Below are 25,960 nucleotides of genomic sequence, written 5' to 3'. Positions count from 1 at the left end.
AAGACGGTTTCAAGTCGAAACGCGTTGGAGTGGGAGTCTGCTGAGGGGGGCCCCTACCTTTTTTCTCCTTACATGAGGTTTTGATCTACCATCTGCCCGTGACATGCACATATTGAGTGGTGATGTATATTCTATATTGCTGCTTGCACTATTTTTGCTTCCACTCCATGCAACCTGTTAATACCTTTTTGATTGTATGTTAAATATTCATTTGTGGATGCACTTACCCCACAGGTGTGTTCCTACAGAACTCCCTGTGTTTTGTGTATGTCAGACTTGGCTCCATGTTTAGACCCTTGCCTCAAGGTTCATATTATGTGGTAGAGTTGAGCCCCCCTCACCTTTTAAAATTTCATCCCCTGTTTTATTCACTCCAATAAAATCCTTTGTATACACTTGCAAGGTATGTCCGAGTGCTAATTACAGGTTGCTTTCTCTGTCGGTTCAATATTTATCCACCCTTTAGCACCACTGTTGAGTTTTATGTATATATACTTACTTACAGTCCTGTGGACACCAGTTATTTTTAGTGTTGAGCAATATCTCTGTGTGTTATATATATATATATATATATATTGTTTGTCTCTTCAGGACTCAGTGGTGCCCCCAGCTGTCATCATTTCTCCCTGCCGCATCACGTGTTTCTGCCCTGTGCTTCCATCACGCAGGGAGCATGTGCAGTGTGGCGGCTGCGAGTCATTTTCCCTGAACTCACGAGTATTCTTCTCGGCTGTGGACTAACTATCTTGCTGGACTTGTGCTAAGTACCTTTACGTATCCTACTTGACTTTGTTGCATGTCATCTGTCTATGAGTTTATCTCTATGTGTGACAAATCATACTTGTTTCACAACTGTATTACACTGCTGCTATTTACACACTGACACCTTATACACAGGGTTCAACCTTGGCAGTTTCTGACCGGCCGGTCTGAGTTTCTAAAGTCAATCATTGTTTTGCCTTAATGCGCCCAGCGCCCTACCCAGCCAGGCACCTCAGGCTCAGTTCCCCCAATCCAGCAGGCCCTAACGGCATCCTCGAGCCCCCCAGGCCCTACCGGCATTCTTTGCTCCCGCCCCCCCCTACAACTCTCAGGCCCTTCTGGAATCCTACGCCCCCCCTACTGGCATCCTCCGCCGAGTCGTCCCCGTTCCCCCAGGGCCGGTTGAAGCCTTCCCGCGCAGGCCGATTGAAGGGTTCCGAGTACCCCCCCACCCCCGGACCGGTTGAAGCCTCCCCCCACGGACCGATCGAAGGCTCCCCTTGCGGACATGTTGAAAAGCCCCCCGAACTGGTTGAAGAGGTACTGTAATTAATACTCATCAATACTGTACCCCTTCACCTATACTTAACCCCCCCATGCCTATACTTAACCCCCCAGGCCCATACTTAATCCCTTCCCCCAGGCCAATATTTACCCCCCCCCCAGGCCTATACTTAACCCCCCCCAGGCCTATACTTAACCCCCTCAGACCTATACTTAACCACTTCCCCCCCAGGCATATACGTAACCCCCCCACCCCACCCCTCCAGGCCTATACTTAACCCCCTCAGACCCATACTTAACCACTTCCCCCCCAGGCATATACGTAACCCCCCCCACCCCTCCAGGCCTATACTTTATTAAAATAAACAGACTGCATTGTAATGTTTTTTTCATTATTATAATAACAAGAAAACATTTAATTTAAAGTTGCTTCTAATTTTTTTTTTTCGTATTCAAATTGGGGGTGGGGGGGGGTAGGGGCTGCTCCTTTCATTTGTCCTGGACGCCATGATTTCTGTTGGCGGCCCAGACCGCATCATTTCACTATGATTTGTATGAGTATTATAATGAAGTTTTTCTGATGTTGTGCTACCCCTGCACACAGAGGTCAGCCAGGGTCAGTGAGTCTGTGTCCCAAATAACATACAGTATGATTTTTGTGCCCGAGGGACAGTGATAAATGAACTTGCCCCAGATCACAAGGAGAGCTGACACAGAAATCTGAACTGGGGTTCTCTGGTTCAAAGGCAGCAGCATTATGATTACAGTATGTAAAAGTAAAGGCAATCATTTGTAATTGCTTGTAAGTTCTTTTGCTCATAATGATTACACCCCTGATTTGAATATTCCGATGTATTTGTTTGTTCTTGTAGGTTTGGAGAAAATGTTGGGGGAGCACAGGTGGAATGGTATATAGTCTGAACTCAGATATGTGAGACTCTGAGCTGCTGGTGTGGGTGATGTAAATCTATATATAATCTCAAACACTCACACGGCCTTGTGCAAATGCGTGTGCATCAAAGTATCTTTACGTCCTATGTTCTTTTCTTTAAGGATCTCGTCTGTGCTTTTCCTTCTTCGTTGGTGTGGATTCGCCTGCTTTGTTCTGTAGTACTCCACCTCTCGTTCGGGCTGGTTCCTCTGTTTCTGGTATTCGTTGTTACCCTCGGAATTAAAGAATTAAAAAACACACAGGTTCAGCGACAATGGGATGACAAGCAAAAGAGGACAATCTAGGTTGGGGGTGATCTATGAGGTAGATGGTATATAATCAAACACTCACACGGACATGTGTGGGTGTACTCAAGGGCTAGGGTATCTTTTTGCTCCCTGGATTGGTCTCACTGTTCCAAATAGCAAATTGATTATAATAATAATAAATATAAAGTATTGTTACTCACACGGCCAAGTGTGAGTGCACACTTGGAAAGGTATCTTGGATTGGTCCTGGTGTCCTATGTTGAAGAATTTCTAACCGCTCCTGTTCTGGATTCCTAGCTCTCAGGTGGGTAAATGAAGATATAAGTCCAAGGATACCGGGCAGAAACTTTATTGAAGTGTTAAACAATTAAAACAAATAAATTGATAAAAACAGGGGTATAAAACAAACCCTCCGCTTGCTCAACTCGTGAGCTGCGGTATGGGAAGGGGTGGGAGGCCCGTCTCTGGGATGTTCAGCAGTCTCGTGGTGCTACAGCCGCTCGCTCCGCGTCCGGTTGGAGCTCTGTACTTCCCTGTTCCTGCTCCCGACGGTGGCCGCAAAGTATCAAAACAGTGGGGGGATTTCGAGCAACGCGTTTCGCCCTATGGGCTTCCTCAGGCTCCGTAGTTAGGAAGGGTATGGTACACTGCTCCACTTTTATGTGTTGTGGACATCCTAACTGCTACGCCCCCCTCGATCTAAGACAGCTGGGCTTTATTGCATAGATAAACATTGTGTGTGGTGGGTTGATTGGCCCCAGTTGGAACTTTCATTAGTTCAGTTCTTGTATTAAATAGGCTTTGTTTTGAGCATGCTTCTGCGCAGCCCTCTCATTAGAGACAGGTGATCTCTAATTGCGTGCCTTCATTTTTACAGTCCATTACCCACCTGAGAGCTAGGAATCAGGAGCGGTTAGAAATTCTTCAACATAGGACACCAGGACCAATCCAAGATACCTTTCCAAGTGTGCACTCACACTTGGCCGTGTGAGTAACAATACTTTATATTTATTATTATTATAATCAATCACTTGCTATTTGGAACAGTGAGACCAATCCAGGGAGCAAAAAGATACCCTAGCCCTTGAGAACACCCACACATGTCCGTGTGAGTGTTTGATTATATACCATCTACCTCATAGATCACCCCCAACCTAGATTGTCCTCTTTTGCTTGTCATCCCATTGTCGCTGAACCTGTGTGTTTTTTAATTCTTTAATTCCGAGGGTAACAACGAATACCAGAAACAGAAGAACCAGCCCGGACGAGAGGTGGAGTACTCCAGAACAAAGCAGGCGAATCCACACCAACGAAGAAGGAAAAGCACAGACGAGATCCTTAAAGAAAAGAACATAGGACGTAAAGATACCTTGACGCACACGCATTTGCACAAGGCCGTGTGAGTGTTTGAGATTATATATAGATTTACATCACCCACACCAGCAGCTCAGAGTCTCACATATCTGAGTTCAGACTATATACCATTCCACCTGTGCTCCCCCATCCCCCCTTTTTCTGTCTCCTCTATCTTTGAAGGATCCTGGGTAGATCCTCCTTTGGGGTTTGAGCCGCAGGAGGAACAGCAACAGAGGGACACTTTGCCCACTCTCAAGGTGGATAGTATACCCCATTCCAAAATCCTATTTAGTTCCAGGTAGCGCCCGGGTTTCCCTGTTCTATTGGAGAAAATGTTACCAAGACAAATTATTTTATGATGCTTCCAGTATAGCTTGTTAATTGCTATTGTGGCCTTAAGGTTTTTGTTTAAGAATGTTTACAGAGCTCCCCACTGAATAGGACTTTTTATTAGCCAGTGCTGTTTGAGTGCACTTGATGTACAAATGTCAAAGGTATGTACTAAAAAAGAATAATTCTGTGTGCCACAAAATCAATTGCCCTATATAAAGCCACCATAACTGCTTTAGCTCCTCAAATTACAGCCCAAACGACGTAAAGAAAGGTTGAAGAAAAGGATCTTGATACAAAGATCAAAATGATACTATATGCTTTAATTTAGCTGCAAAATTGCCTTGATACATCACTCTCCATTGCTTGCGTCCTACCTGTGCATTTAATCATCTTCGTTAATATTGTATAAGCTCTTGTTAAATGCAGCATGGTTGGGGTTTCCAGTAACATGCAGTACAATACTGTACATGATCGACTGCGGTCATAAGGCTAACAGAATTCCAATTTCATGACAACAAGTAACAGGAAGATTTCTGAAGACACATAAGGAGTGATCCCACAATGTCAAAGCGCAAAGAGACCTTTATTTTGATGCCCTGCTCCATTTTCCTCTTGCGTTTGCATCAAATGTTAGGAGCAGGTTCCTACCAGTGATGCAAATGATTGGCTGTGGGAGTTTACGCCACTTTAGACTTTATATAAAAATGATGCCGAGTGTTGCAAACGGTCTGTGTCACCGAAACGTTACATGTTTTGCCCTTTTTATCGAGTGAAATGTTACTGATTTTTGCACTTTGTTCCTGTGTGCCTCCATCTTTCTTTTATCTTGATATATTAATTCAGCTCTCTTTGGAGCTCAGAGCTTTCTGATGGGATAGCCTGCACCAGGATATATTCTCTAGGACAGTGGTTTCCAAAACATTTTTGGTGAAGGAACCCTATGTGAAATTCTGAGGAACCCCAACCCTCTCTAATACTGCGTCTGAGATCAGATGCATTTTAAGGAATTCCAAACCTCTCTAATAGCAAGTCTGAGATCAGATTAATCGTAACGAACCCCAACCCTCTCTAATAGTGTCTGAGATCAGAATTAGAATCAGCAATTGTAAAGCCAGTACAACCAACCTCACACTTATGATACCCATTAAGGATGAAACATGTCTGTGAGTGGTTTCTCTGGCTTTGCATCTGATTCCCATGCTGTGCTTAAAACCTGTGTTAACAGCCAGCATTAGCTTATAAGGGTTCCATGTAAAAATGGATTTCAGACAAAAGGTGACACGGTGTGCTCATTTGTATGTCATTTCCCAGAATACCTTGCTGCAGTGGAAGCACTGTATGCTAGGTGATAATGGTGATGGGCAGGGTTGCAGACCTGTTTAAGACATGTGAATGTGCTCACAATTGATCTTTTTATGTGATATATACAGCTGAACCCCGTTATAACGCGATCCTCGGGGGCCACCCGATCAGACCGCGTTAAAACCGGGGTCGCGCCAATTAAAAAAAAAAAAAGGCTGCCGCGCCTGATCGGAACAAGGGAGGAGGCAGGAGTGAGGCGCCGGCAGAGCCAGCACGTTCCCCAGCAGCCCGATCACCCCAGAGGTGTGTGTGTGGGGGGGGGGGGGGGTATGTATGTGTGTGTGTGTGTATGTGTGTGTTGCAGGAAAAAAACCGGGGCGCTAGTTACCGTGAAGAAGGAAATAGTTACCGTGGGAAAAGAAATAGATACTATCGTGTTGAAAACCCTACAGTGACCACCCTAGAGGGTCACTATAGGTGTAGAGGTCCTGCTGCTCACCCAAAGGATCTACCTGGATCCATAGAGACAATATGACAGAAACAAGAGGGGAGTGCTGGTGAGCTGGCAATACTAAAAATCACAATAATAATAATAATAATATCTGGCACACAAATGGGGGAAGTGGAAATGTCAGAGATAATAACATTACTCACGCGGCCATGTGTGAGCACACGGGAAATACTGGTATCTTTCTGAGGTCCTCTCTTGTCTTGAAAAAGACCCAGTGACTGTGAGACCTCCACAGATGCGATTTACTTCATGGCAATGTTGGGATGAAATACAGGATACCGCCTCCCTTGATAGGAACTTCACTCAGCAGTAGTGAGAGGCTAGCGTCTCTCCCGCGATTCAGATAGGTCAGACGCAGGTCAAAAGTATATGAAGTTTATTTATACAACAAATAAATAAAAGCACTCACACTTAGGAAAAGCACTATTCAGCTCCGATGCTCCCCACGAGTCTTCCAGGTCGCGGTGAAGCCCTGCAGACCGCGTCCGACCGCAGGACCACTTGTGGAGAACTTCCTGGAGAGACGGTAGCTGATAGCAGACACAACTAAGCACGCACCGGCACCTTAGTTTTTCACACATGGCTTCTCCATTTTGGCTTTATTTTTGTTAAATAAATCATGACACGGTGTAATATGTCATGTGTTGTTGTTCATCTGAGGTTGTATTTACCTAATTTTAAGACCTGCCAAGGAACAGATGATTGTTATTATGGGCCTCATGCACTAAGCGCCAAAAAGCGTTTTATCGCCATTTTCTCGCCAAAAAAGCCTTTCCGATTCAGTAAGCGCCGATAAGTGGCCAAAATTGGAAATTTTTGTTCCTGATAAAAACTTATCGGAAGCCGGGTGCCGATAAGCCACTTATCGGCACTTTTGGAACTCGGCTGAATTCAGGTAGCCCCGATCAGTTTTTAGCTGCTGATCGGCACTCCCGAATTGAGATTTTTTCGCCAATCCATCCCGCCAACTAAAGTTGGCGGGTTGGTGGGGGAGGAGCATCGGCAAGGTCGACACTTAGAAAAAATCAGGCCTTTTTCCTATCTGTGATTGATGCTGGGGGTCTCCGGAGCTGATACCCGCTAGTACCAGCACCGGAGCCCCCCCGGCATGCATCCGAGGCAGGAAAAATGCATTTAAAGGCCACTTCATTACCTTAGCGGCTAACCGCTAAGGCAATGAAGGGGTTAACCCACTGTGCCAGGTTTATTGTGGGTAGCGGGTGTGGGTGAAGGGGGTATTTGGCCCTTGTTGCTTGTTTAGGGCTTGCGGGGGGGTTGTGGGTGCACTTAACCCCTTCACGACCGTAGCGGTTAATACCGCTATGGTCATGAAGTGGTTAAACCCTCCCGCTACCCACCCGCAAGCCCTAAACAAACCACCGTTGGGGCCAAATACCCCCTTCACCCACACCCGCTACCCACACCAACAAAAAAACACACACAAAAGCCCCACACTAAATAAATAAATAAATAAATAAATATATATATATATATATATATATATATATATATATATATATATAAATAAATATATATATATTGCCCCAACAACCCCTATACCCCCCTAACATACACATATATGCACATCAATGATACTATAGGCCGGCAGGGGCCCTTGGGTGTTACCCGCAGGCCTGCAGTACCAATTCTGTGCCCCCCCCCACCAATTAATGTCAAAACACATACATACTTATAAAGAAATAACAACCCCCCCCCCCTCTAACACACACAGTATAGTAATGGGCACAATTACTATTATCCACAAATGGATAATAGTGAATGTGCCCATTTTAAACACATAAAGAACAATAAATACAATAAATACATATAGCACTCACCCATGTCCGGCTGCCACGATGAAGGCCATCTTCATCTTCATCCTGCCCATGCCCCCTCCGATGCTGCAAAACAGAAACAAGAATGAAAACATCCAATGTAATGTCCCCTAACCCCTTAATCACCATAGCTTTTATTAACCGCTACAGTCATTAAGGGGTTAAACCACCCTCACCCACCACTCGGGAGGCCTACACACCCTCCCCCACTAACCCCCCACCCCGTGAGGCCTAACCACCCTCATCCACTACCCAGCCGGGAGGCCTACCCACATACCCTTGGGGCCAATACCCCCTCCCCCCACCCCTAGTACCCTCAATAAAAACAATACACAGCCCACAATAAACATCATTCTATTTATTAAATACATAACCCACCCCCTGTGCCCCCCCATCAATACATGATTTATTCTTTTACATTCAGGGTTCATACCCCAGGCCCACGGGAGTTCCCGGTGGGCCCGACGGGTCACCTGACAGACCTACAGGTTACCAGCAACTTGTTTCATACAGGTTCTGGAGGCCTGTTGGTGGGTACCGCCAGGCGCCATGGCCCACCAGGTGGTCTCCGAGGGGCACCGTGGGCCACAATTGGGTCCCCACGGTAGGCCCGCGGATGTCTGGGAGTCCAGGGTCAGACCCACAGGTGTCTGCGGGGCCTCGGGTGGTTCCCACGGGGGTCTAGGGACCCATGGGTGGGCACTATGGGTCCGCGGTGCCCCCACAGATGTGGGGCCACCGGTTCTTCCCCGCACACTACGGCTCTAGTAGACCATGTGACAGAGGCTTGGGGGAGAACGGATGTGACGTCATTGAAAGCCTGTCACATGGTACTAGAGCCAATCAGAGTTGGGATGTATTTCCCACGCTCTGATTGGCTACCGTACCATGTGAGGCCGGACATCTTTCTTTTCATGACGTCATCTTAAAAGGCAATTGAAGCACAGCCATTCTGATTGGCTGTGCTTTCATTGCCTTTAAATGACGTCATCATTTTTTTTATCGGCCAAAACACATGGTTTTCACGGCCCAATCAGGGCCGTGGGAACCATATGACGAAAATGTGACGTCATAGGCCTTTAAAAGTCTGTCGTCTCATTTTGAAGCCAGACGCCGAGGAGGAAGGACCTCCTACAGAAGAAGAAGGCCAGGGCGTGGCCGAAGAAGACAAGAAGACCCCAGAAGAGAGCCGCAGATACTGTACAAGAAAGAAGAATACAGATGAAGATGGATTACAAATAGAAGACCCTGGATTGTTTTGGTTTTTATTTTAATGTTTATTATTTTATGGGTTCCTGTGCGTGGATTGGTTCGAGAGTAAGCTGTTCAACAGAAGTCGGTGAGTGGGTCAAGTAATAGTAAGTGAACAAAAGAAATGTATTTTATTTAACGTGTTCTTTTTTTTTTTTGGATTTTTACATGTGTTTTTTTTTTTTTTGGTATATCATTTCTTGCCACTGTATGTATGTATGTCTAGATCGATATATACATAAAGGGTAAGAAATTATGTTGTTTTAAAAGCTTGTTTTGCTGTGTTTAAAATGTTATTGGCTATGCTGCTATGCATAAATGTGTGTGTAAATGTATTTTAAAATGTGATAGATGTAATTTTTGGTCTTGTAGGGTGTACTTTAGGTCAGGGTGAGGCTTGCTTTTGTATGTTGTATTCTTTTTGGTACTTATATTTTGTATGATGGTAACTTGTTCTGTTTAACGATTGAAATAGTTAATTGTTTAATTGTTATGGATGGGATTTAAATTGTTTAGTGATTTAATTAATGAATGCTAATTGATTTATGGTTACTTGATTGGTTTAAATAGTATACTTGTTTGGATGTATTGGTATTTTGTTTGGAATATGTTATTGTTAACGTTCATTGGCAGAGTATGCATGGTGCATAGATTGTATGCATCATGTATACAATGTAAATGCAATGTTTTGATTTGGCATTTGAGGCTTTTGATTGGCATTTGAGGATTTTGATTGGAAGATGAGATTGGATTTTTAAAGGAAATATGATTTTATTGTACTGTGTTTGTATGGAGAAGTGGTATTTGTAGTAGAGCATGTTTTTTGATAACCCTTCTACATTCATTTGTATATTGGTTCATCATGTGTGTATATATATATGTGTATATATATATATATATATATATATATATATATATATATATATATATATATATATATATATATATATATATATATATATATATATATATATATATATATATATATATATATATATATATATATATATAGTTGCATGATGAAGCCACTGTACAAATGAATGGGTGAAGGGTGTGTATCGGGCCAGGGTGGCTTAACCCTTCATTACCTTTGCGGTTATTATCCGATAAGGTGATTAAAGGGGTTAATTGATATCTGAACATTATTACTATGTATTGGCTATCTATTTTGTGGGCAACAGAGGACAAGGATTGTGCTGGCGACGGGGGCTTCTTATTGATGAGGTCAGTAGTACTTTATTTATTTAAATATGCTAGATAATGTGTTTAATAATGGGCAAATAATCTATTATCCCTATCTGGATAATAGTTATTTGGCACATTATTGTACTGTATGTGTTGGGGGGGGGGATTGATGTATTGAATGTATAGGTCAGGTTTATTTATTTTACATTCAGGGCTTGTTCCTTTTGGTTCTGCGTGAGACCTCTGGAGACCACCTGCGGTATCCTCAGGTATCTCACGGGTATCAGGCTGGTGGGTCCACGGGGGGCACCTGCGGGGAAGAACCGGTGGCCCCACATCTGTGGGGGCACCACGGACCCATAGTGTGCGGGGAAGAACCGATGGCCCCACATCTGTGGGGGCACCGTGGACCCGTAGTGCCCACTCGTGGGTCCCCAGACCCCGTGGGAACCACCCGAGGCCCTGCAGACACCTGTGGGTCTGACCCGGGGCTCCCAGACATCCGCGGGCCTACTGTGGGGACCCAATTGTGGCCCACGGTGTCTCGCGGAGACCACCTGGTGGGCCATGATGCCTGGCAGGACCCACCAACAGGCCTCCAGACCCTGTATGAAACAAGTTGCTGATAAACTGTAGGTCTGTCAGGTGACCCGTCAGGCCCACTGGGGACTCGCGTGGGCCTGGGGTATGAACCCTGTATGTAAAATAATAAATCATGTATTTATGGGGGGGGGCACAGGGGGTGGGTTATGTATTTAATAAATAGAATGATGTTTATTGTGGGCTGTGTATTGTTTTTATTGTGGGTACTGGGGGTGAGGGGAGGGGGTATTGGCCAAAGGGTATGTGGGTAGGCCTCCCTTGTGGGTAGTGGGTGAGGGTGGTTAGGCCTCATGGGGTGAGGGGTTAGTGGGGGAGGGTATGTAGGCCTCCCGAGTGGTGGGTGAGGGTGGGTTAACCCCTTAATGACTGTAGCGGTTAATAACTGCTATGGTGATTAAGGGGTTAGGGGACATTACATTGGCTATTGTGATTGTTGTGCATGTTTTGCAGCACCGGAGGGGCATGGGCAGGATGAAGACGGCCTTCATCGTGGGTGCCTGTAAAAGGTAAGTGTCATATATATTGACTGTATTTATTGTAATTTATATGTATTTAAAATGGGCAAATGCATTATTATCAATATGTGGATAATAGTAATTTTGCCCATTAAAGTACTGTATGTGTTAGGGGGCAGGGGGGATGTGTGTTGTTTATTGGGGGCAATTGTCCCCATTAAACATGCTAATATGCCTTAACCCCTTCATTGCCTTAGCGGCTATCCGCTAAGGTAATGAAGCTGCATTAATGTAAATTTGAAAAATAGTGTGCGGGAGCAGGGGGTCACCTGAGCTGAACCGCATTGATTTCTGCCTCAGAGACCCCCTGCTTCCCGAGTTACAGGCCCCGGTTTGGGGCATCGGTGCCAGTGTGCACGCCATCTTTATAGAGCCCACGTCGCGTCTTGGACGCTATAAAGATGGCGGTGACACTGGCACCCGAGTGGCTCAGTGAGTAAAGTCAACTGACTGACTGGCACTGAGAGTCTGAAGCAGGGGAGCCTGGTTCAATTTCGGGAGTCGGCTCCTTGTGATCATGGGCAAGTCACTTTATCTCCCTGTGCCTCAGGCACCAAAAAACATAGATTGTAAGCTCCACAGGGCAGGGACCTGTGCCTGCAAAATGTCTCTGTAAAGCGCTTCATTTAATTAGCAGCGCTATACAAGAACATGCTATTATTATTATTATTATTATTATTATTATTATTATTAATGCAGCTTCATTACCATAGCGGATAGCCGCTACGGTAATGAATTATTATTTATTATTATGTGTTTTTTAATACTAGTGTAGATGTGCAGGGGGTTTCTTGAGCTGAACCACATTGGTTTCAGCCTCGGGGACCCCCTAGTTCAGGAGATACAGGCCCCTTTATGGGGTGCCGGTATCCCCTGCAGAATTTAAATTTCCCGGTCACGTGACGCGGGAGCTTTAAAGTGCAGGGGATACCGGCACCCCATAACTGGGCCTGTAACTCCTGAAGGAGGGGGTCCTCGGACCTGAAACCAATGCGGTTCAGGTCCTGAGACCCCCTGCTCATGTACACTATTATTAAAATGTATTTATTTAGTGTACGATCACCTGTAACAGCCTTGCATGGAGATACAAAATCTCCATGCAAATGTTACATGCAGCTAGCGTACGTAAAGGTTAAGAACGCTAGAAGGGGGAAAAAAAGTATCACGTACACTGTGGCTGTTCTGAGCTATTTTGAGCAGGTACGTTAAAAAATGGGCTCAAGGCCTTAGTGAATCGCGTCCCCGGCCTCACTTTTTAACGAACCTGCTTTTTTGCAAAATCAGAACGCAAAGCCATTGAGCTTAGTGCATAGCCCCCATTAAATGCTACATTCAGAGATTTCTACACAATCTATAGGCGAAACACGCTCATTGTTGATACCTAGAACTCAGAGCTAAATTTACTAGCATAAGCTCAAAAGGATGTGACATTGGATGTTGAATTTAGATATCTTCAGAAAACTTGACATGTCCTTTTCCCATAGATCAACATTGCTTAAAGAAGGAATTAAATTATCGAAGGAAGGACTCGGGCCCTGATTTTTTTATTTTTTTTCAAAAAGCTGATACTTCATTTATTAGGTTATGTAGTCGCTGCATGTAGTAAAACATTATATTTATTTTTTTATTTATAAAATATTTTACCAGGAAGTAATACATTGAGAGTTACCTCTCATTTTCAAGTATGTCCTCGGCACAGAGTTAAGACAAATAATACATGTTTACAAATACAGTTACATAAATGAGCAGGGTATATATTATATACATGACATTGCATGCACAGTTAGAGATAATATATATTATGAGCGTATGAAACAGTTACAGACCAGATTAAAATGTGTGACAGCCTTAGATTTGAAAGAACTTAAACTGGTGGTGGATATAAGAGTCTCTGGTAGGTTGTTCCAGTTTTGGGGTGCACGGTAAGAGAAGGAGGAGCGGCCGGATACTTTGTTGAGCCTTGAGACCATGAACAGTCTTTTGGAGTCTGATCTCAGGTGACAGGTGCTGCATGTGGGAGGGGTGAGGAGCTTGTTCAGGTAGCTGGGTAGCTTGCCCATAAAGAATTTGAAGGCAAGACAGGAAAGGTGAACTTTGCGCCTAGACTCGAGTGATGGCCAGTCTAGTTCTTTGAGCATTTCGCAGTGATGTGTGTTATAGTTGCATTGGAGAACAAAATGACAAATTGAATTGTAGAAGGTGTCAAGTTTGCTAAGGTGGGTTTGAGGTGCTGAGCCATATACTATGTCTCCATAGTCAATAATTGGCATTAGCATCTGCTGTGCGATACTTTTTCTGACCAGGAGACTTAGGGAGGATTTGTTCCTGTAAAGTACCCCTAGTTTGGCATAGGTCTTGGTTGTCAGGGTATCAATGTGCATCCCGAATGTTAAGTGGGAGTCAAACCATATGCCCAGGTATTTAAAACTAGTAACAGGAGTTAGGGTGGTGTTAGTGTTGGTTCTAATCTGGAGCTCAGTCGCTGGAAGCTTTACAAATTTAGTCTTGGTCCCAAATACCATTGTTACAGTCTTGTCAGTGTTTAAAAACAGTTTGTTTTGGGAAATCCAGTTTTCGAGTCTGAAAAAGTCAGACTGAAGTATGTGTTGAAGGTCAGAGAGGCTATGGTTGTGTGCATATAGGATTGTGTCATCTGCATACATGTGTATTGAGGCTTCCTGACAAGCTGTGGGAAGATCATAGATGAACACTGAGAAGAGTTGGGGCCCCAGAACAGAGCCTTGCGGGACGCCACAGGTGATGTCCAGGGGGTTAGAGTTAGAGCCAGAGATGGACACATGTTGGGATCTACCTGATAAGTAGGACTGAAACCAGTTTAAAGCATGCTTCCCTATTCCAGAGCTCTGAAGTTTGTTAAGCAGGATAGCATGATCAACAGTATCAAAATCCTTTGCAAAATCTAGGAATACTGCACCAGTGAGTTGTCCCCATTCCATTCCACACTGGATTTCATTGCAAACTTTTAGCAGGGTAGTTACAGTAGAGTGTTTGGGGCGAAAGCCAGATTGGAATTGGCTAGGGAAATTTGTCTTGTTATAGTAATCACTTAATTGGGAGTGGACACATTTTCCCATGACTTTGGATAGGATTGGGAGAAGGGAGATTGGCCTGTAGTTTGAGAAAGTGTTTTTGTCCCCACTTTTGAAGATTGGGACAACTCTGGCAGCTTTCCAGGTCTTAGGGTTATGGCCTGCAGATAGGATAGAGTTGACTATGGAAGCAATTGGTTTGGCAATTGCTGGGGCACCAAGTCTTAGGAACCTAGATTGTAGTAAATCAGGTCCACATTGGCTGCTTAGTTTTAATTTGAGAAGCGCTTGTGTAATCTCCTCTTCGGATACTGGGCCAAATTGAAAAGTGTGGGCAGTGTTGGGAGGGGGTGGGGCTATTTGGGTACTCCCAGGATGAGATTCAGGTTTGTGGTTTGGGTTGCGTTTCGCTAATAAATTAGTAGCACACCCCACAAAGTAATTTTTGAATGCATTTGCAATGTCCATGGGGTTTGTCAGAGTAATATCGCCCTTAGTGATATTACTTGGCTGTTGGTGGTTAGAAGGCTGGAATATGTTGTTGATAACCTTCCATAAGTTAGCTGGGTTTGATGTGTTCTGAAGGAGATTGTCAGAGTAATATTGTGCTTTTGCATGCCTTGTGCACATGTTCCGCAGGCATCTGTAGTGATTGAGATCCTTGGTAGTGCCAGATACTTTGTGGCTTTTCCACAAGGCATCCCTGAACTGGTAGAGTGCTATAAGGTCAGGTGTAACCCATGGAAGGTGGGCACCCCGTACCCTTATTCTGCGTAGTGGAGCATGGGTATCACAGAGGTTTAAGAACTCGGATTGGAAAAAGTCTAGCGCAGAATCAGGGTCAGGAATTAAATCGATTCTGTACCAAGGGCAGTTGGTAAGGTCAGCCAGAAACTGTTGTGGGTTAAAGTTTCTAAATGTTCTTGTGAGGAAAACTTTAGGGCTTGATTGGGGTTTGATTCGGGGGAGAATATATTGGAAATAATTTGTTGAGAAAACTGCATCAATTTCAGTTGATTAGACAAAATTCATGTCATTTTATTGTCGCTCATTTATATTAGATGTTGATAAGCAAAAGTAAGGTAGAAGTGATACCTTTAATAGCTAACTTGGTAAAAAAGAGTGAAAGCTTTAAGGACTGCAAAGGTCCTTTCTTCAGGCTTTTTTTAACCTAAACAATCTGCCTGAAAAGAGATCTTTGTGGTCCTGAAAGCTTACCTGTTTAATACAGATATGTGGAAGGCTAAACTCTTGATGGAGAAATATTTATGAGTGCTTGTGGACAACGGGCTTAATAATAGTGCTCAATGTCAGGCAGTTGCTGCAAAGGCTAATAAGATATTATCATGCATAAAACGGGGTATGGATGAAGAGAAGACAGCAAACTTTCCACACTGTATAATTAATTCTTAGTAAGACGACAGAGTAAAGTGGAATACAGAGTACAGCTTCGACCACAGCTCTATAAAAAAAATCAGAAGTGTTTAAAGTGCAGAGATGAGCAACCAAATTAATAGATGTGGTGGAAGGTTACATAGTTACATAGTAGATGAGGTTGAAAGACATGCGTCCATCAAGTTCAACCAATGCTAAATTTAGATGACAGATACTTTGGGGGCTATGCACTAAGCTCAAGGCTTTTGCGTCCGGATGAAAACAAAAAGCACGTCTGTTAAAAAGTGAAGCCGGAGACGCGATTCACTAAGGCCTTGAGACCCTTTTCTAATTTAAGGGCTCAAAACAGCCACAGCGTACGGGTTGCTTTTTTCCCCTGCTAGCGTTCTTAAACTTTACGTACGCTAGCTGATAGAAAAAAAGCCGCTTGTAACATTTGCATGGAGATTTGGCATCCAAGGCTGTTACAGGCGATCGTACACTAAATAAATGCATTTTAATAATAGTGTATGTAGCCCTGGTAAGAAATGGGGCTATAGTTCTATCCTCCTCCTGTGTGTAAACTCTGCTAAGGGCAGATTGCCAGGAGTTGACATGGGGTTTCCCCGCTTATGACACTGGGTTGTGTAAGTGAAGGTAGGTCATGTGACCCTGTGTCCAACCAAGAGACGCAGGGGCAGTGCCTACTGGAGGTTACATAAAGCAGTGTCACTTCCTATTTAGAGGACAAAGTAGAAGTGTGTTAGTAGTTAGAAGTTAAGTGATAGAGTTGGAGGAGTGGAGTGATCAGCTCATGAGTAGAGCTGATCCAACTATAGTTTAGTGAGATGGACAAAGTACCTCTCACCCTGCTTAGGAGGTGAGGGAAGAGTAAGCCCCACTTTGGATGCCCTTGATCCAGAGTGGTGGCAGGGAGGATCATTACAAGGGAGAACAGTTAGTGGACTGTGCATCACTGTACCTGTCGGCTGCTGCTGCTGCTGCCCTGCTGAGAATAAAGACTGCTGCTTTTAAAGACAACCCCTCTGTGAGACTGGAAACTCTGTGTGGGAAACTCTGTGGTAAGGATTCCACCCCGCATTCCTGGGGCTTACTATAGATGGAGGCGCTGCACCATTGAACCAGAACGAAGGCATCCACCCCAGTAACCTGTTCCTGTTATCCCCCATGTCATCGCGGGAGACTCAGGCCCTCCTGTTGCCAGCAGTTATGCACCACACAGAGACATATAGCAGACCCCAGAACACCTTAGGGGGCCAGATCTGCAATTGGGTGGGGGAAGAGGGGCTATATGTACATGAGCAGGGGGTCTCAGGACCTGAACCGCATTGGTTTCAGGTCCGGGGGCCCCCTACTACAGGAGATACAGGCCCTGTTATGGGGTGCCGGTATCCCCTGCACTTTCTATCTCCCGCGTCACGTGACCGGGATATTTACATTCTGCAGGGGATACCGGCACTCCATAACGGGGCCTGTATCTCCTGAAGTAGGGGGCCCCCCGAGGCTGAAATCAATGCGGTTTAGCTCAGGAGACCCCCTACACATCTACACTACTGTCAAAACACACATATCAGTAAACAATAATTCCTTACCGTAGCGGCTATCTGCAATGGTAATGAAGCTGCATTAATGTACATTTTAACAATAGTGTGCCGGAGCAGGGGGTCCCCTGAGCTGAACCGCATTAATTTCTGCCTCAGAGACACCCTGCTTCCCGAGTTACAGGGCAAGATATGGGGCATCGGTGCCAGTGTCGCCGCCATCTTTATAGCGTCCCATACGCGACGTGGACGCTATAAACATGGTGGCGACACTGGCACCGATGCCCCTAATCCGTCTCTAGCATAAAGATTGCACCTCTCAGAAAAGGAGTCCCAGTGCAATAAAAACTCCAAACCCTCTTTCTTACACCACTTTCTTAGCCATGCATTAACTTCCCTAATCTCTGACTGTCTCCCTAGGCTAGGGCATGGCACTGGTAGTATTTCTGAAAATACCACCTTGGAGGTCCTTGCCTTAAGCTTTTGGCCTAGATCCCTGAAATCATTTTTTAGGACCCTCCATCTTTCTCTAACTTTGTCATTGGTGCCAACGTGTAGCAAGACCACCAGGCCAATCCCAGCCCCCCCCCCCCCCCCCAACAAGCAATGGGCCTAACACGAGCACCCGGGAGACAACAAACTGTTTGGTTCATGCGGTTATGGAAACAGATTGCCCTATCTACCTTCCTAATAATGGAGTCCCCTACCACCACAATCTTTCTTGGTATCTGAGCATCTTGAGTCCTCTCTGTGCTGGAGGAACTATTCCCCTAGCTGCTAGAGGAATCAGTCACCCTCAGCCTTACCATTTCTGCCCTGACACTCCCAATATCTTCACTGAATATGGCAAATCTATTGGGATGGGTCAGCTCAGCAAGTCTTCAGCTCAGAACTGGCCTGCCTCCCCTTCTAACTGTTACCCAGCTACCTACTTGCTCCTCACTAACAGCGCCACCATCTGCACCACTAGTCAAAGCAAGGGCCTGCACTAAACTGCAAGTGAGCACTAAACTCCATTCAAGATTTTCAATGTCCATCAATATTACAAGTTTCCTCTTCAGATCAGCAATCTCTGACTCGTAAGAGACCACACGCTCACACTTCTCACAGCGGTATGCTCCTTGGAACAGCTGCTCCAAGTGTACATACATGTGGCAAAATGTGCATTGAGTGGAATTCTCAATCCTGCTCATTCTTGCAACAATGAAGTTTATAAGTACTGACAATAAACTGTACTTCAATATACTATACCTTGTTTAACCCCTTCCTTGTTCAAACTCCTTCTGGTTCTAACTACACACTTAATACAACCAGCACTTGAAATCAACCAGTCACACAGATCAGTACACACAAGCAAATTAATAGATGTGGTGGAAGGTCTGATTTACGCAGGAAGGCTATTAAAATTAGGTTTCTTCACATTAAAAAAAAGAGGCATCTAAGATATATTCAAGGTTAATAAAAAATAACTTTTGAGGGAAATTTTCATTCCAAGGACAGTACAAACAACACATGGTCATCCCTTGAGATTGGAAGAAAGGAGATTTCCCCAGCAGCAAAGGAAAGGGGTCTTTAGATCAAGAGCAGATAAACTGTGGAATTTATTACCGAAGGAGACTGTGGTGGCAGACACAATCGATATCTTTAAGAAAAATACATACATTTTTAGAAGGGAAAGGGATATGCCAAAAAAGTTACATGGGAAGGATGTTGATCCAGGGAGCAATCTGATTGCCATTACAGGTGTCAGGAAGGAATGTATTTTTCTTCCTTATTTGATATATTGGCCTAGTGTTTCACTGGGGTTTTCTGTTCGCTTTCCTTTGGATCAATCTAAATACAATCCTAGCATGAATATCTCAGTCGACTAAATTTTACATATTTCTTTTTTTTAACCTCATCTACTATTTAACAATGTAGATTATGCTAGATCTTTCAGAAGAATTCACAGGAACTTCCGCCTGAGCACATGGTTGAAGTATGACCGCCTGAAATTCCATAAAGAATAACCATGTTCTGAATTTTAAGATTCACAATCTTCCCTTGGATACACGGAGTAATGCTTATTTGCATAAAGTGCACGGAGAGCTTTTATGCATCAAAGATAAATGGAAGGAAAACAAATTACAAAAAAAGCCGGATCCTTTTAAGATTAGATCAATAGTAAGCAACAGACACAATCCTTTCTACTTGCCTCCAAGTCTCCACTTGGAGGTTTCAATAATATATTGTACTCCTGTGAAGTATGTTCTTGGATCTCTATCTTCCCATTACTTTTATATACATAGACTAAACACAGCATAATAATTAGAACTTGCAGTGGAGTCAGTTTGTAATATCAAGTGTCCCAACGTGAGCAGTAGACATAAATCTGCATTGTACACAGCTGATCATTTTTTGGCATAAATAATCTAGAATTTATCTTCACTGAACATATCTTTTTGCTGACATTAGGATATACAGAACCTCATGTCAAGTATCTATTAAATTTGTGAATATTTTATAGTTTATTTAAATATATTTCATGGATTGAAGATCTCATGGTTTCAGATTATGCCTAAAAAGAACTCTTTGGGAATATTTATTGCTGTTTCCAGTTTAAATCTCAGATATCCAGTATCAGTCTTTTTTTCTTTAACAAATTACAAGTAACACATGCTATCAAACTAGGATTTCAGTATGATTTAACAATAGAAACATTGTTTATCGGTCATTTACCATCAGTGATAATTTTTTTTTTTTTTTAAAGATCAATGTTTCATTTATAAATAACATTAGTAGTGATTATGGGGAATTATTTATTGTTGCTGAAGAATTTACTCATTGTTAAATCTATCAGACGTAAATAAATGATCAAAATATGCAGTATCTGATGTTTCGACATGCATTTTTTTATTTAAATAATTGAATTGGCTGGCTATTTTTTTTTTTGCATGAAAGGTAGCAAATGACCAAATTAAAGCCCTGTCTCGCATTTTGTGTGGGACATGAGCTACAAAAGACGGTATGATGGTAATCATTGTTCCTTCCCACTGAAATCATAAAGTCCGCTAAGACTCTAGGGAGATGTCTTTATAATGAGGTTTCCCATGCAGTCAGAATAAATTGAGAGGTATTATCATCCACCTCCTGACCTCATTAATCTGAGGTCACCTCAGATTCACACCTCATCAAATGTATCTTTTCATTTGGTACAGGAGTTATGTACTTGAAATATGTGCTTGCCATAGGGCAATAAGGCACTGAGCCATTTGGCCACTAAAAGCTAATATAACTATAAGAAGCTGTCAATGCTGAAACGTCTTAATAAATGTGTTGGAGAGAACGTTACAAAAATTGCTACCTTAGTGTTGCCGGTGTGTATTAATGTTGCCAGTTTTGTTCCTCCTTTCCAAACTTCTGCCTGAACTAATTAGTTGGCCTTCATTCTTATGGTAATTAGAACAGGCAATAAAAATTAAATAAACACTTGTAAAAATCTGTTGTTTTTTTTAATAGTAATTTAACGTGGATGATAACCATACCCTACCGATCACAGACAGAGCATTTTCGAGCAGCCTGTCCCTCCACTGGGCTATCAAGTTCCCAATGAGGGCCAGCCACATGGTTCCCTTACTTGATTTTACATTTACCTAAAGTAAAACCAAAGCCAATGCACTCATACGTTATAAAGCTTTGTAGGTGGTCTCTATTGGTGGTGCTGGATCAAGGAGACGTGCTATCCCTCATCTGCCTGGGTTAACACACAACTGGATAGATGCTTTATCTTATTATTAGATTCATGTAACATTTTCCTTATTGCAGATAAGATGACACCCACAGAAATTTCGATTAAACATTTAGAGACAAAGGTTCTGTTGAAATAGCTCTAATTGATAAAAATTCGCTATTTTGATTTTTTTAAGTGATAAAATAGCAGCCCCCTGAATTTTTAATATGTTTATAAAACTTCAAACTTTTTTTGATCGATAGTTTGAGCAAAATACTACATAGAAGCTATACCCTGTTAGTGTTATTTGGGAGAAGGAGAGTGAGAAAGCAGGGATCAGGTAGCTAGCTAGCTGGGAGTAGGCAGGCAGGAAGCTATAGAGGGATATATTATATATACAGTATATATTTATATATATTTTTTTTAATGGAGAGACTTTTATTGAGGGGAAGTGGCCCTCCTCTAAAACTGAGGAGGGAGTTTCCAGATCTAGAGACTAAGGGCCTCATGCTATAAGCAGCAATAAGCCGCTTATCGCCAAAAAAGCCTACAGCGATTTAGTAAACCCCGATATGTTGGCGATAAGAGCAAAAATCGCTGTATTCTAGTAGCCCCGATCAACTTATTGCAGCTAATCGCTGCTCTAGAATGGAGATTTTCTCTCCAAATCGCCTCGCCACAAAAAGTTGGCAAAAAGGTGGGGAGAAGCTGCCGATGAGCAGCGAGACGGCACATAGAAAAAATCAGACATTTTTCCGGCATCGGATTGATACCGGGGTCTCCGGAGCTGATATCTATTAATATCACCACAGGGGACCCCCAGCATGAATCAGATGCCTTAAAAATGCATTTACAGCCCACTTCATTACCTTAGCGACTTACCACTAAGGCAATGAAGGGGTTACTCCACCAGTGTCATGCTTATTGTGGATAGTGGGGGTTGGGTGAAGGTGGTGTTTGGCCCTTGGTGGGTGTTTAGGCCTTGCGGGGGGATTGCGGTTGGACTTAACCCCTTCATTACCTTAGCAGTTAATACCGCTGCGGTAATGAAGTGGTTAAACCCTCTCGCTACCCAGCCGGTAGGATAAAACACCCATCCTTAGGGCTACAGCCCCCTTCACCCACCCTCGCTACCCACAATAAACACAAATACACACAACAGCCCAACTACCCACCGCCTAGCCCCACAATAAACATTACAATATCTAATAAACACCAAAACACAACCCACCCCCTGTGCCCCCACATAAAACCATTTTAAATGTCGGTGAGGGTCCCCGGGTGGTCCCCAAGGGTGCCCGCAGGCCCCACAGTGCACCCCATTGGGGTCCCCGGTTCCTCCCCGCAGGTGTCCGTGGTCCTTACGTGATCCCCATGGGCGTCCTCGGGTGGTTCCCGTGGGTCCCCGCTGGCCTGCGGTACCAATCCTGTATTTAAAAAATAAAAACATGGCCTACATTTCAATAAATACACCTCCCCACCCACCCCCACCAAAAACATACAGTACAGTAATGGGCTAGTAATTATTAACCACCCAAGGGCCCCCAGACACCCGTGGGAACAACCCGAGGGAGCCTAGACCCCCATGAAAACCACTCAAGGGCCCCCAGACCCTCGTGGAAACCACCCGAGGGTCCCCAGACACCCGTGGGGATGACCCAGGGTCCCCAGACACCCGCGGGGACCACCCGTGGACCCCGTTGGGGCTCACGGAGATCGATAGGGACCACCTGGAGGCCCACAGTGCCTAGTGGGGACCACCCGAGGGAACCCCCGGGTTGCACTGTGGGGCCTGCGGACACCCATGGGGACCATCCAGGGACCCCCGCTGGCCTGTGGTATTAATCCTGTGTGTAAAAAAATTAAATATATATTTTAATTTTAATTTTATTACTAGTGTATTGTAGCAGGGGACTCCGGAGCAGAACCTTGTTGATTTCAGGTCCGTGGACCCTCTGTTCCCAAGATCAAGGCCCCGTTATGGGGTGCCGGTATCTTCTATGCATGTAAATGTCCCGATCACGTGACGCGAGACATTTCCATGCATAGGAGATACCGGCCCCCCATAACGGGGCCTGTCTCTCGGGAAGCAGGGGGTCCCCGGACCTCAAACCAGTGCGGTTCTGCTCCGGAGACCCCCTGCTCACGTACACTAGTAATAAAATGTAAATTTAAAAAGATTTTTTTCTGGCGAGATTTGCGCAGGGAAAGGCGGCTCTCTCTCTGCAGCAGATATAACTCGCCGGATGAGCCCTTTTCGGAGGGCCGATCATCTCGCCGCCGGCAACTCGCCATTTTTGCTAATGTTGCAATCACTGGTATTCGGGGCTTTCTGCATACCGTGATAGCAACGCTGCAAAAATGGCGATTTTAAAAACCCTGGCAATTTTTTTCTATCGGACTTTAGTGCATGAGGCCCTAAGTTAGCACAGCAGGGATAATAGGCTCAGCAACCGGAGATATATCTGTTGCTTTTGCTAGCACCAGTAGCCACAGCAGCAGTATGGTGACTGCACACCCTCTGTGTGTGAGCCCCAGGAGACTGCCGCTGTTCAACCCGTGTTAGGGGTACAGGTTGTGGCTGAGTTGGGTTTGGAGGAGGTAATTATTCCACCTTCTTCAATGTCACTCGTTGGAAGTAGCTCTGTATTAGAGGAAACAGGTCAGTAGGTGGATCTGATGGTTTCTTCTATGCTGGAAAGAGAGGTTTTGCTAGGGCCACCTTTCAAAGCAGTAATCGTATCTGGGTCATCATCTTTAACTGATTCTGTTTTGGTTGTCAATGGGTGTTGATGCTTCTTATGCCAAAGCACATCTGTGTTGTTTAAGAAGCAACATGTGTTGCGGGTGAATGCAGGTCAGGGTAGAGACAGGAATGCTGGAGCCTGGCCCAGTTCTATCCGGTTGTGGATAAAAAGCAGTGTATACTTTGTGTGAAAATAATTCCACCTGAAATCGCATAACCATTCCTTGCTAGACTGGATTCTCTCTTAAAATCCCAGCAGAATCCAATCCTCTGGCTTCCTTCCTGACATTTTCCGTGACCGTGCAATAGTGTACTGTGTAAGGAAAATTAAACCACCACAATCAAGCCCTAAAGTTCTCCTCACTACAACATCTAGAAACTTTAACCCACAACAGTTTCTGGATGACTTTACGAACGGCCCTTGGCACAGAATCCACTTAATTCCCGACCCTGATTCTGCGCTCGACTATTTTCAGTCCAAGTTCTTAAAACTCTGTGATATCCATGCTCCACTACGTAGAATAAGAGTACCGGGGGGGGGGGGGGGGGTACAACTGACCTTATAGCACTCTACCAGTTCAGGGATGCCTTGTGGGAAAGCTACAAAGTAACTGGCATTACCAAGGATCTCAATCACTACAGATGCCTGCGAAACATGTGGTCAATGCAAACAAGGCATGCAAAAGCACAATATTACTCTGACAATCTCCTCCAGAATAAATCAAACCCAGCTAACTTCTGGAAGATTATCAACAATATATTCCAGCCTTCTAACCATCAACAGCCAAGTAATATCACTACGGGGGATATTACTCTGACAAATCCCACCGACATTGCAAATGCATTCAATGATTACTTTGTGGGTGTGCCACTAACTTATTAGCGAAACGCAGCCCAAACCACAAACATGAACCTCATTCTGGGAGTACCCCTATAGCCCCACCCCCTCCCAACACAGCCCACAATTTCCAATTTGTCCCACTATCCGAAGATGAGATTACACAAGTGCTCCTCAAATTAAGACTAAGAAGCCAATGTGTCACGAAGTGCTCACAAAAAACAAGGCCGTAAGGCTGAGGTGGGGATATTCATAGCCACCGAGCAGACACGTCCAGAGTGCAGAGTGGTAGTCGTGTAGCCGGGTCAGGGTAGGAGAGGTCAGATTGGTTGAGGTTCTTGCCGTGGTCAAGGAGTGGAGAGATCGGATAGTCATTGATGCGGTGCCGGGGTCCAGGTGTAGAGAGTACAATAGCCGAGTCCGTAGCCGTGGTCCAGGGGTCAGAGAAGTCAGGAGTCCGTGCCTCGCGCATCTCTTGGCAGCGGAAGGTAAGGGATGTCACATCGCGGACATCAGGATTGGTGCCAGCCTCAGGAACAGGCACCGGTAGGATAAGCGCCAACTCGGGAGTGTTGGAGGCCCCGACCGGTACCTCAGGGGTTGTAGCACCCGCGCTGGCAGCACGGATCTGTCGGAAGGCACCAGCAATGATTACTGGAACCGGCAGCTCCGCAGCATACTCGGGTACGGTGGAGGTAATGGCAGGGACCTCAAAGATGTCATTAGCCTCCGCAGGATCTCTTTTCACGGAGCAGCTCACCGGATCAGCATCAGAAGATGGAGAACGGGACCACGGAGCGGCACCTCTTTGAGTTGGGTCTTGGTCACTGGCAGGTAAGATATCACCAGAGGGTGGCAGGGAGCTGGGCTGGAAATAGGGCACTTGGCACACAGCGCACTGAGCTGATGCCTACAGTTCTCCTCCTGTGGCTCCACATACTGCACATACCCCCAGCATCTGGTAGGTCCCATCCTCATTAGTGACCACTGCTACTCCGCCAGGCAAGTGGTGAATATTGTCTGTGTCCTCAGGAATAATTTGCATTGTAGAGCAAGTAAGGCAGCTTGCAGACACAACCAGCAGGGGTGAGAGTGAGATGGTATCTGGCTCCTCACATCCTGTGTGCTCCTTCAAGGCACACTCAGCTCCTCCCCCTGGTAAACAGTATAGTCCAATCCAGAACAAGCAAAGGGGGAGGGATTTCAGTGGTTCCCGCTGTTTTCTGCAAACTGTAGAGCAGCAAAAGCTTGCAAGTGAATGCAACTTTTGCAGATAAGCACATTGCTTCCTTGGTAAGGCGGGAAGCGCCATTTTGAGATAGAA

At 44.7% G+C, this 25,960-nt stretch overlaps 1 long non-coding RNA gene across 2 annotated transcripts in view; it reads left to right on the top strand.

The window, feature by feature from the left end:
- Positions 1-666: 666 nt before the first annotated feature.
- The window catches only part of LOC142491123 (uncharacterized), a 62,722-nt gene continuing 37,428 nt past the window's right edge, over positions 667-25,960 (top strand). Inside the window, exon 1 of one of the 2 annotated variants that reach the window (XR_012800289.1) lies at positions 667-764. This is a non-coding gene — a long non-coding RNA (uncharacterized LOC142491123). The other variant, XR_012800288.1, reaches the window with a different exon arrangement.

The sequence above is a fragment of the Ascaphus truei genome, chromosome 3 (assembly GCF_040206685.1).
Source record: "Ascaphus truei isolate aAscTru1 chromosome 3, aAscTru1.hap1, whole genome shotgun sequence".
Taxonomy (NCBI): domain Eukaryota; kingdom Metazoa; phylum Chordata; class Amphibia; order Anura; family Ascaphidae; genus Ascaphus; species Ascaphus truei.
Note: the sequence above shows the minus strand (reverse complement) of the source record. Positions and strands in the feature narration are given on the sequence as shown.